The sequence below is a fragment of the Hemitrygon akajei genome, chromosome 11 (genome assembly GCF_048418815.1).
Source record: "Hemitrygon akajei chromosome 11, sHemAka1.3, whole genome shotgun sequence".
Lineage (NCBI taxonomy): Eukaryota > Metazoa > Chordata > Chondrichthyes > Myliobatiformes > Dasyatidae > Hemitrygon > Hemitrygon akajei.
The window spans coordinates 141,011,405-141,023,769 of NC_133134.1; positions in this window are offsets into that span (position 1 = coordinate 141,011,405).

Consider the following 12,365-nt stretch of genomic DNA (forward strand, 5'->3'; position numbering starts at 1 on the left):
AAAACTAATTTTGAAGTTAGCTCATGACAGAACTGCAAATGAATAAAGATTGTAGAAGCAGCTGACAATGATATTACAGGTAATAAAATAGCCTATAATGGTTTTATTGCAGTAACAACCAGTAGTAACTGCATTTTAAATTTAGGTATTAAAGTGTTGGTGATTTATCAACATGTAACGCAAAATAGCCCTATTTTTGACCACAAACACTGCATAGTTTAAAAAGAATTACACCATGCACAGCATTCTGCACACAAAATGTGCCTAGTATTCACCAGCAAAAAAAAAAATCTGCATTCCTGGAAGTCATTCAAGTACTAATTTTCTTTAATACCAATTTACATTTAATTTATTTTATTTTAATCTGGGGTCTTTCTAAATTATTATAAATTTTGAAATATTCTAGAATTAAGAAACAAATTCTCATGTACATCAGTATAATACTGAAGGGTAACATTTTAACATACTAAAACGCATAATCTAAATTGCATTCTTAAAATAGAACAAAGATGCCGTAAACAAAAATGATCCAATATAATGAAAGATACTCAAGGTAGGAATTTCTAACTACCAACAAAAATAAAGTTGAATTTACTGCATACTAGGCTAATAACTCAGGTGATTACAAATTTGCTTGAAGTAAAGAAGACCATAAAATGCAATTAGTCTCCCACAGGAGGTCACTGAGCTACCTTGTAATGCTTTGTTTTCCAATTGTATGCCTACTATTTTCCTAGTAGTAATCCCTTGGGGACAAGTTGAACTGGTTAAATTTTGTGCATTCTTGTTAAAGAATTAATCATTTATACAAGTTACCTGCTATAAATAGTTCGGCTGCACACAAATTCGAAATAATCTTCCAGCACTTGACATGCACATAATATTGAGGTATTGAATTGGAATTAGGGAAATAAGATTAGAAAGTAGTTCATTTTAAAAATCTGAGTGAAATATTCTGGATAGAGTATATATTTGGAAAACATCAGGCCTTATATTGACAGCATAGAATAGACTAGAATGAAAATAAACTGATGATGATATGTAAGTGGACTGTGTTATGAAATTTGGAGATTTGTTTCCAAAAAAAAGGTTGAAATTGCTGGAAGATGACAGGAGACACAAAGGAGAATAATAAAATAAAACAGTAAGGAACAGGTGACTATGCACAAAGTTTCAAGGCAGTCAGAGAGTATCTGACCAGTAGCAGAGTTCCGTTAAGAATCACTCCATCTGTCACACATAAAATAATCCAGAAAAAAATGCAGTGGATGTGATAAGAGGGAGCATTTGACTTTGTTTTTTCTTGCAAAGTTCTACAGTTAAAGTTCTAGCATTAAAGTAAATATTTTTTTCTTTAAGTTGATGAAAGTAGCTGCTGATGAAAAATTAAGACTCAATCTTTATGCAGGATTAAGTATTTGTATTGCTAATAAACATGGCCATTTGTGAATGATGCTCCAGTAAAAGGGGAAAGAACAGAATTTGAATTTTATACTATTTTTCTTAACCTTGGAATACCTAAAGCACTTCACAGGCAATTCAGTTCTTAATTGTTGTTACTGTTGCAATGCAGAATATGGAAGCCATTTTGTACAGTGCAACCACAAACACAGTTAAACCCAAATAATCTGCTTCAGTAATACTTACAGAGGGATTTTGAAACAACCTCTGTCAGTATAGACAAGACATTGAAGATAGCTCTTCCACTTTTCTGCGAAGAAGATTATTTGTTTTAGAGTGTGGAATAGTTAACTTTGAACCAAATAGATGTAGTTCAAGCCGTGCTGTTTTTCCTGAAGTGCCAGCCTTGACTTTTGTGCACAGGCCTCCAGAGTGGGATTTCAATCCACAGCTTTCTAACTCAGAAGTAGGACTGTTGTCAGCTAGGCCATGAAAAGCACTTTATAGATACTCAAAGGTGAAAAATCACATCATTTTATTTCTGTCCTTTTTTGTCTGTAAGATTTACAGTATATTACGACAATATGGTTTACTAAATTTTTGTTCTTTGTAAATCAGGAGCATTTTATTAAATCATCTTCAACAAACCAGTTACTTTATCTTCATTATCTTCATATTATTATGATAAAGCAAGGATATAATGTTGAGGCGTTGTAAGGTGCTGGTGACACCTCACTTGGAATATTGTGAGCAGTTTGGGGCCCCTTATCTAAGAAAGGATGTGCTGACATTAGAGAGGGTTCAAAGGAGGTTCACGGAAATAATTCCAGGATTGAAAGGCTTATCATATAAGGAATATTTGATGGGTCTGGGCCTGTACTCACTGGAATTCAGAAGAATGGGATGGGGGAGGGGAGATCTCATTGAAACCTATCGAATGTTGAAAGTCCTCGACAGAGTGAATTTGGAGAGGATGTTTCCTATGGTGGTGGATTCTAAGACCAAAGGACACAGCTTCAGAATAGAGAGATGTCCATTTAGAATGAAGATGAGGAAGAATTTCTTTAGCCTGAGCGTTGTGAAGCTGTAGAATTCATTGCCACAGGCGGTTGTAGAGGCCAAGTCACTGGGTATTTTTAAGGCAGAGGTTGAGATATTCTTAATTAGTCAGGGCATGAAGGGGTACAGGGAGAAGGCAGGAGACTGGAGCTGAGAGGGAAATAGATTAGCCATGATGAAATGACAGAGCAGACTTTATGAGCCATATAGCCTAATTCTGCTCCATATCATATGACCTTATGGTCTTAAACCCTAATTTTGCACCAGTCACCCATAAGCAGCTTGGCTCTGTGATTAAAATATTAACTTATGCGTTGAAACCTCAAATTCTGACATGTTGGCTCAAAGGGTTAGTTAAACACCACCTCTCAGGCCATCCAATTTTTTGGCAAGTATTACATAGGCAAAGAATTATATTTGAAGCATAGTTGCCGCATTGCATTAACAAAAAAATTTGTTTTCACAAAGTAAGGCAAAACAGGTCACTACTGGCCTCCTAATAACTAATCCCTCGGCCTAAGATTTTGCTTTCCTTAAATAAGACTAATCATTCTTCATGATTCAAGATTCAAGATTGTTTAATGTCGTTCCCAGTACACAGGTGTAAAGAACAAAATAATTGTTACTCCCGATCCGATGCAGCACAAAAATAAACATAATAAGAACAAGAACACAATAATAATTTTTTAAAACACAAGATAGTTAATATACATAGATATGCTAGTGGTTGAATTAGAGGTGAGGAAGGCAAATGCAATGTTAGCATTTATTTCAAGAGAACTAGAATATAAAAGCAAGGGTGTAATGCTGTGCTTAAAAGGCATTGGTTAGACCACACTTGGAGAATAGAGGGCTATTCTGGGCCCCTTATCTAAAAGAAGATCTGCTGGCACTGCAGAGGGTCCAAAGGTGGTTTGCAAGAATGATCCCAGGAATAAAAGGGTTAACATATGAGGAGCGCTTGATGTCTCATGCCTGTACTTGCTGAAGTTTAGAAGAATGAGGGATGGATCTCATTAAAATCTATCAAAGATTGAAAGGTCTAGATAGAGTGGATGTAGAAAGGATGTTGTTTTCTACAGTGCACGAGTCTAGGAGCAGAGGACGCAGCCTCGGAATAGAATGATTCCCTTTAGAACAGAGCTGAGGAGGAAATTCTTTAGCCACAGCATGGTCAATCTGTGGAATTCATTGCCACATATGGCTGCAGAGGCCAAGTCAATAGGTATATTTAAAGCGGAGGTTAATAGCTTCTTGGTGAGTAATGGCACCGTAGGTTATGGGGAGAAGGCAGGAGAATGGGATTGAGAGAGATATTGTATCAGCCATGTTTGAATGGTGGAAAAAAACTCAACGGGCCAAATGGCATAATTCCGCTCTTATATCTTATGATTTTATAAATCAATGAGAGGTCAGTTTGCATATTTATTGATTTGGTGAGCCATGTGGAGAGGTAACAAAATGAAACACAAAGGAAACAAAAGTGAGTGATTGATAAGTCACCAGAACCCATCTCACCCACTTTAAAGCTGAGGTGCTTTCGATGGTGCTGTATTCAAGTCATGCTGTCATCATAACATTTCCTCAAGTGAAAACAATGTATATAGAAAGGAAAAAATTAAAAGGTGGAGAGGATCAAATATTGATCAAACATTGTTCTCTCCAAATATTTAACAGCTCAAATGCAAGCCACACTTGAGGTCAAGAGTGATAAAAACAAACCAGTAAGCCATTGAGGCAGTATAACTGAATCATCTATCCAGGTACTAGAAGATACCAGGAGCCTACAAGATACACAATAGAGAGAAGTTATGCAAGTATTCATGGAGGAAAGGGTATTTTCATTTATTCAGCATCAAATCCTCAGCATGATCCATTAGCATTTCATGAACAGCTGCAGGTCTACATACACAGGTAAGGAAAGTGGGACAGAAAAAGCAGGTGTGCACACCTTCCCAAGAATCATGAAACCATAAACACTTTAGGATACTGCATGCAGTTTGTATGGTTACAACACACCTAGTCTGAAGTGTCCCTTCATGATAGGCACATCGAAATTCCTGCACATGTCTCTGCCGTTATCATATTACAAATATAGAAGTCCATTTGCACAAATCAAAACACCACAAATCAGTCACATGGTGAATCCATCTGTAGGTATCAATAATGGAAATAGCCAGGGCAATGGGAAAGCTCTCGTTGAATGTTAACTCTGGATCTTCTACAAGACAAACAGATTGTTAGTTTATCACGTGTTCTGAAAGACAGTACTCCATCAATTCAAGACTTGCTCTAGTTGTGCTGAAGCGTCCAATTAGATTATACAAGCAAGTTCTGCAGGGAATTTCATTTCAAAACATGTTAATTGAGGTGAGAATGTTATTACTGAATGAAGACAGTATAAAATATGCCCTGACCAAAAGCGGAAGTCTGTTACAAGTAGTCTGGCCTTCTCATTACCCTGCAAACCCAAATTTGGAGGCCCTTATTAATCAATTCACAGAAACATAAATTTTGATTAGTTAATTTTTTGTATAAATTCTCATCAAGATGAAGGGCAGAAGAACTTCTGAAACACTTCATTGAAAAGAACACATGGTACTTTCATAACTATTGCTTTGCTTGTGTTAATGGGTCTACCTGAACATTTACTTTGTTACATAGAAACATAGAAAATAGGTGCAGGAGTAGGCCATTCGGCCTTTCGAGCCTGCACCGCCATTCAGTATGATCATGGCTGATCATCCAACTCAGAACCCTGTACCTGCTTTCTCTCCATACCCCCGATCCCTTTAGCCACAAGGGCCATATCTAACTTCCTCTTAAATATAGCCAATGAACCGGCCTCAACTGTTTCCTGTGACGGAGAATTCCACAGATTCACCACTCTCTGTGTGAAGACGTTTTTCCTCATCTCGGTCCTAAAAGGCTTCCCCTTTATCCTTAAACTGTGACCCCTCGTTCTGAACTTCCCCAACATTGGAAACAATCTTCCTGCATCTAGCCTGTCCAATCCATTTAGAATTGTATACGTTTCAATAAGATCTCCCCTCAATCTTCTAAATTCCAGTGAGTATAAGCCTAGTCGATCCAGTCTTTCTTCATATGAAAGTCCTGCCATCCCAGGAATCAATCTGGTGAACCTTCTCTGTACTCCCTCTATGGCAAGAATGTCTTTCCTCAGATTAGGGGACCAAAACTGCACACAATATTCTAGGTGTGGTCTCACCAAGGCCTTGTACAACTGTAGTAGAACTTCCCTGTTCCTGTACCCAAATCCTTTTGCTATGAATGCCAACATACCATTTGCCTTTTTCACCACCTGCTGTACCTGCATGCCCACCTTCAATGACTGGTGTACAATGACACCCAGGTCTCGTTGCATCTCCCCTTTTCCTAATCGGCCACCGTTCAGATAATAATCTGTTTTCCTGTTCTTGCAACCAAAGTGGATAACCTCACATTTATCCACATTAAATTGCATCTGCCATGAATTTGCCCACTCACCTAACCTATCCAAGTCTTCCTACATCCTCTTAGCATCCTCCTCACAGCTAACACCGCCGCCCAGCTTCGTGTCATCCGCAAACTTGGAGATGCTGCATTTAATTCCCTCGTCTAAATCATTAATATATATTGTAAACAACTGGGGTCCCAGCACTGAGCCTTGCGGTACCCCACTAGTCACTGCCTGCCATTCTGAAAAGGTCCCGTTTACTCCCACTCTTTGCTTCCTGTCTGCCAACCAATTCTCTATCCAAATCAATACCATACCCCCAATACCGTGTGCTTTAAGTTTGCACACTAATCTCCTGTGTGGGACCTTGTCAAAAGCCTTTTGAAAATCTAAATATACCACATCCACTGGCTCTCCCCTATCCACTCTACCAGTTACATCTTCACAAAATTCTATAAGATTCGTCAGACATGATTTTCCTTTCACAAATCCATGCTGACTTTGTCCGATGATTTCACCTCTTTCCAAATGTGCTGTTATCACATCTTTGATAACCGACTCTAGCATTTTCCCCACCACCGATGTCAGACTATAATTCCCTGGTTTCTCTCTCCCTCCTTTTTTAAAAAGTGGGGTTACATTAGTCACCCTCCAATCCTCAGCAACTAATCCAGAATCTAAGGAGTGTTGAAAAATTATCACTAATGCATCCACTATTTCTTGGGCTACTTCCTTAAGCACACTGGGATGCAGACCATCTGGCCCTGGGGATTTATCTGCCTTTAATCCCTTCAATTTACCTAGCACCACTTCCCTACTAACATGTATTTCTCTCAGTTCCTCCATCTCACTAGATCCTCGGTTCCTTACTATTTCCGGAAGATTATTTATGTCCTCCTTAGTGAAGACAGAACCAAAGTAGTTATTCAATTGGTCTGCCATGTCTTTGTTCCCTATAATCAATTCACCTGTTTCTGACTGTAAAGGACCTACATTTGTCTTGACCAATCTTTTTCTTTTCATGTATCTATAAAAGCTTTTACAGTCAGTTTTTATGTTCCCTGCCAGCTTTCTCTCATAATCTTTTTTCCCTTTCCTAATTAAGCCCTTTGTCCTCCTCTGCTGGTCTCTGAATTTCTCCCAGTCCTCAGGTGTGCCACTTTTTTTGCTAATTTTTATGTTTCTTCTTTGGACATGATACTATCCCTAATGGACTTGATACTATCCCTAAAGTGTTAAGTGTATTAGACCAATTCTAATAGCTCCAAGGGTAGTCATAACCAAAGGGTGGTAGTGGGGACGAGCTCCCACTGCTAAACAAATGCTCTTCATGGTGTGTGTCTCAAACAGCCTCTGACAACCAAATCCAACTCCTGGCCTTCACGTGTGGCATAGTTCTTATGCCCAGCGGAGCTGTTCTCACTGACAGGAGAAGGGGCAAAAGCGGATGACTGGCGCCTTAAAACCAGTTGTTCCGAGCAGATGGGGCTTGTTAACCAAGAATGGTAGCTCATCTAGGAGAAGGAAAACTCCGATTTCAAACCTCCGCTGCCTTGCCGCTATACCCGCTCACGGGAAAGGCTTTGGGAGTAAACCCCGAGGAAAAATCCAGAGTCCGAGTCCCAAAGGTGCTGACTGCTGTACCCAGCACCAGCACAGCAACTCCTGCGATGCTGCTGGCACCAAACTGTATCGACTTCCGTCGTTCCTTTGGACCTGTCATCATGGGGGGGTTGTCCCACTGCATGGGCAACAGACAGATCTCCATATCAACTCTGCCCTGGCTTGAGCCCTGGAGAAGCCACTGCCAGGAACTACCAGAGGCGCAGTACCCATGGTCAACCGTGACCGACAGAGGCCACAGCAATAGATAAAACTAAAGAGAATACATAATACGTCAGCAGGTAAAAATAAATTATTAATCTATGTTCATGTTTTCCAGCAACAATGGAGGCAGAATAGCCATTTACTGAGTGTGTAAGCAAGACATACTTGGAGTGAAATAAGAAAATTGAAAATTACAAGAATGCCTCATTTTAGATTCTGGCTGAAAACTGTATAAAGAAGAGTTTAAACGAACAAACCATTCAGCTTCCAGGATCTGATTCCAGGAAAGTTTCAACTCCCAAGCTTCATTTGTTGATTCCTACAGTCTCTTGGCCAAGTCTGTCAGTAGCTGCCTGGAATGGAATTCAAATATTGGGCAATGGGACCAGAAGCACCTGAGACTGAGTGAACGGAAACTGAGGGGGGAGTAGAGGAGAAAGGAGTATGCAATTATTCTCTTGGTTTCATTTTTCAGAACCAAGCACTGCTGGCAAGGCCAGCATTTGTTGATCATCACTTATTGCCCATAAGGTCGCAATGAACAAGCTTTTAGAACTATTGAGGGCCTTCTGTGAAGATATTCCCACTGTGCTCCTGGGTAGTGAATTCAAGAACTTAGACCCAGTGAAGGAATGCTGGCATGTAATACAGAAAGGTGATGGTGACTTGAAGGTACACAAGAGATGCTGTGGGTGCTGGAAATCTAGAAACATGTACAAAATGCTGGAGGAACTCAGAAAGATAGGCAGCATCTATGAGGATGTGAACAGTCACTATTTCAGGAAAGACCCTTCATCAGATGAAGGATTTCGGCCCAGAATGCGGTCTGTTTATTTCCCTCCATGGATGCTGCTTAACTAGCTGAGTTCCTCCGGCATTTTGTCAGTATGACTTGAAGATAGTTGTGTTGCCTTTAAACTGTTATGTAGAAATGATGTGTTTGAGAGGAACTGTTAGTCAGTGTAAGTATCTGTGGTACGCATTGTAGATGATATGCACTGCATTGTGTGCTGGTGTTGAAGGAATGAAGTTGTTGTGATACCAGTCAAGTGTACAATTTTATCCTGGTTTCAAGCTTCTTGGGGTTGGAGCTGTACTCATACAGGCAAGTAGAATTGTATTCCATCATGTCCTGGCTTGGGCCTAGTGAACAAGTTGCCTGGTGGCAAGTTCATGGGATGTGAGGAAGCATGTCACATCCAGCAGGATAACTAGACTCCGATCAGCTTGAGTTGCCACCACATTTATGTGCTTGGTCCAGTTGAGTTTGTTGCCAATGATGAATACCCCTCCCCTTGCATAGTGAAAATATTAAAAGAACTAAATCAGAAATAAAAACAAAAAGTGAATTCTGTAAACACTCAGCATTGATGGAATGAGAAACAGAATTGGCGTTTCTCATGGAAGGCACTTCAACAAACTCAAGCGTTGCAGGTGGGGGGAATTGCCAATGGTAAATGAACATCAAAGGCTGGTAATTAGGCTCTCTTCTTAGAGATGGTCATGTCTTTATACTACAGATTTTACCTACTATTTGACAGCCCGTTCCAGAATATTGTCCAGGTCTTGCTGTGTGCAAGCACATACACCCTCCTTTACTGAACAACTGTGAACAAAACTGAGCATTGTTCGAACAGCGAACATTCTGACTTCTGACCTAATGATGGAAGGACCATTATTGGAGTGAAAATTGTTGGGCCTCAGACACTGCTCCAGGAAAATCCTGCAGTGATATCCTGGAACTGGGACAATCAACCTCCAACAACAATTCCCATTTGACACTGGTGAAACCAATGTTTTCTCGAACAGATGATGATGAATAAATATCTTCAGCTACAGCAGTACTTATGCTGAAGGTAACTTCCCCAATTCTGTTAGATTGGGAATTCCAGTCTTTAGACCTGGTTTTAGCAACAAATAAGGAACAGATGGTATGTGACTTGGAGGGGAACATGCAGATGATACTGTGCCTATGTGCCGGGTGTCCTAGTCTTTTTTTTAATGGCAAAAATTGCTGATTTGAGGTGCTGTCAAGAAAATCTAGATAAGAAACTGCAATTCAATTTCTAGATGGTGACGCTGCAACCATGCTGTGCCAGCAGTAGAGGAAACATAATGCTTGGGTAGAGGATGCAGTGGGTGCACGGGGTGCAATGCTAGAATTGTACTTATCTAGGCAAGTGGAAAGTATTCCATCACAACCCTGATAGGTCTTGTAAGTGTGAAAGGACAAAGTGTCAGGAGTGTGAGTTACTCAGCAATAACTTTCCATTTGGGGCCAAAGAATCCTGTTCCATCTGGTCCACAATGAAATTTTAAATTCTGACCTTTCAGGGCCTCTTTCCATTCCAATTCTCGTCACCAGTTTATCTATGTGGTGTAGGCAGAGTGGCTTCATTTCCAGACATCTGGTTAAAATTGCAATTGGATTCTGAGATGGGGATTTAAGCAAGGATTCTTTTTACATTTAGTAGGTTTCCCTACTTCCTACTTTGAAGAGCAATTAAAAAAAGGAAGGCAGCAGCATCTTAGGTAACTTGCAGAGAACATTTAAATTGCCTGTTTTTTTGTGATTTCTTGTCTTGCTTGGAAATTGAAAATTAAATTAACGTACAGATTACATTTTGCAAATCTGGTCAGCTTTGAGTTCACAATTTTTGCAAACATCTTCATTCTATTTGCATACCACCAACCACTCACTCAAGGAAACCAAGAGGGAATTAAATATTCATAAGAGCTACTTTACACTGATCTGAAATGGATCCCAATCTATTTTTTTTCAGTGCAATGCACCCTGAACACCAATACACGAACATCAGCTGTGCTCTCAATCTCTTTACAATAATATAAATCTTTGACTCAGTGAGTTGGTGGCAATTTTAATTACTAATTAGCCTGGTGTTGCCATGGAGCTTCCAAAAGAATGTATGTACAAGTAGCATTAATTCTCTCATTGTTTCTGTCCTCCACCTCCACCATCCCCCATGGCCCCACCTCCACCCTGCAAACACTACCCCAACAAGCGCTATGTATTTTCAATACTTCCTTCAATACATGATATTTTTGCCGCATTTCTGAAAGAATTGATCGTGTCTGCATGTTGTCAATATATTCACTGTCACAAGAAAAACTGGTATGAAATTTCAAGGGTCAATTATGTCATTTCCCCACAGGAAACAAAAATCAACCATAATCATATAATCCAAACAGTTACATAGAATTTACAGCCCAGAAATGTACCGTTCTGGCCAGTAAGTCAGTGCTAGTACCTATGTTTCCCTCACACTTCCTTTAGAGCTCATGAAAGCATTTAGTAAATGACATTTAATCCATATTTTAACTAAGGCAACATCACTTTCTCACTCCTTCCCCCATCCCCAGTTGAAAATGAGTGGTCATGAGAACAACTTAAGCAATAAGTAGAATAAATAATTACTAAACTCCTTAAGATTACATGTACATAGGCATTATAATTTAAATACAGTTTATGTGCTGCAGTTAATCACTCTGACTTGGCTAAGCTGATAACAAAACACGGAAAGAATTATGACAATTTTAACATCTCTGTAAAGTTGAAAATATAATCAAAGCCCCCGCCACCAGAGACATTCTCTCTTCTCCTCTCCCCCATTGGACAGAAGATAAAAAGCCTGAAAGGACATACCACCAGGCTCTTGAATGGACTTCTTGTACGATAGGACCTTGGCCTCACAATCTATCTCAGAACTACAATCAGGTTTATTATCACTGGCATGTGACATGAAATTTGTTAACTTAGCAGCAGCAGTTCAATGCAATACATAATATAGAAGAGAAAAATAAATTTAAAAAATAATAAATATATAAATTGCAGTATACGTATATTAAATAGATTTTAAAACATGCAGAAAACAGAAATACTGTATATTTGAAGAAGTAAGGTAGTGTCCAAGGGTTCAATGTCCATTTAGGAATCAGATAGCAGAGGGAAGAAGCTGTTCCTGAATTGCTGAGTGTGTGCCTTCAGGCTTCTATATCTTCTACCTGATGGTAACAGTGAGAAAAGGACATACCCTGGGTACTGGAGGTCCTTAATAATGGACACTCCCTTTCTGAGACACTGCTCCCCAAAGATGACCTGGGTACTTTGTGGGCTAGTACCCAAGATGGAGCTGAGTAGAATTACAACCCTCTGCAGCTTCTTTTGGTCCTGTGCAGTAGCCAGCCAACCGTTCCATTCCGGACAGTGATGTAGCCTGTCAGAATGCCCTCCGCGGTACATCTATAGAAGTTTTTGAGTGTATTTGTTGACATGCCAAATCTCTTCAAACTCCTAATGAGATTTGAAGAGAGAAGCCACTCTCTTGCCTTCTTTATAACTGCATCAATATGTTGGGACCAGATTAGATCCTCAGAGATCTTGGCACCCAGGAATTTGAAGCTGCTCACTCTCTCCACTTCTGATCCCTCTATGAGGATGGTATGTGTTCCTTCATCTTACCCTTCCTGAAGTCCACAATCAGCTCTTTCATCTTACTGACATTGAGTGCCAGGTTGTTGCTGCGGCACCACTCCACTAGTTGGCATATCTCACTCCTGTACGCCCTCTCGTCACCACCTGAGATTCTACCAACAATGGTTG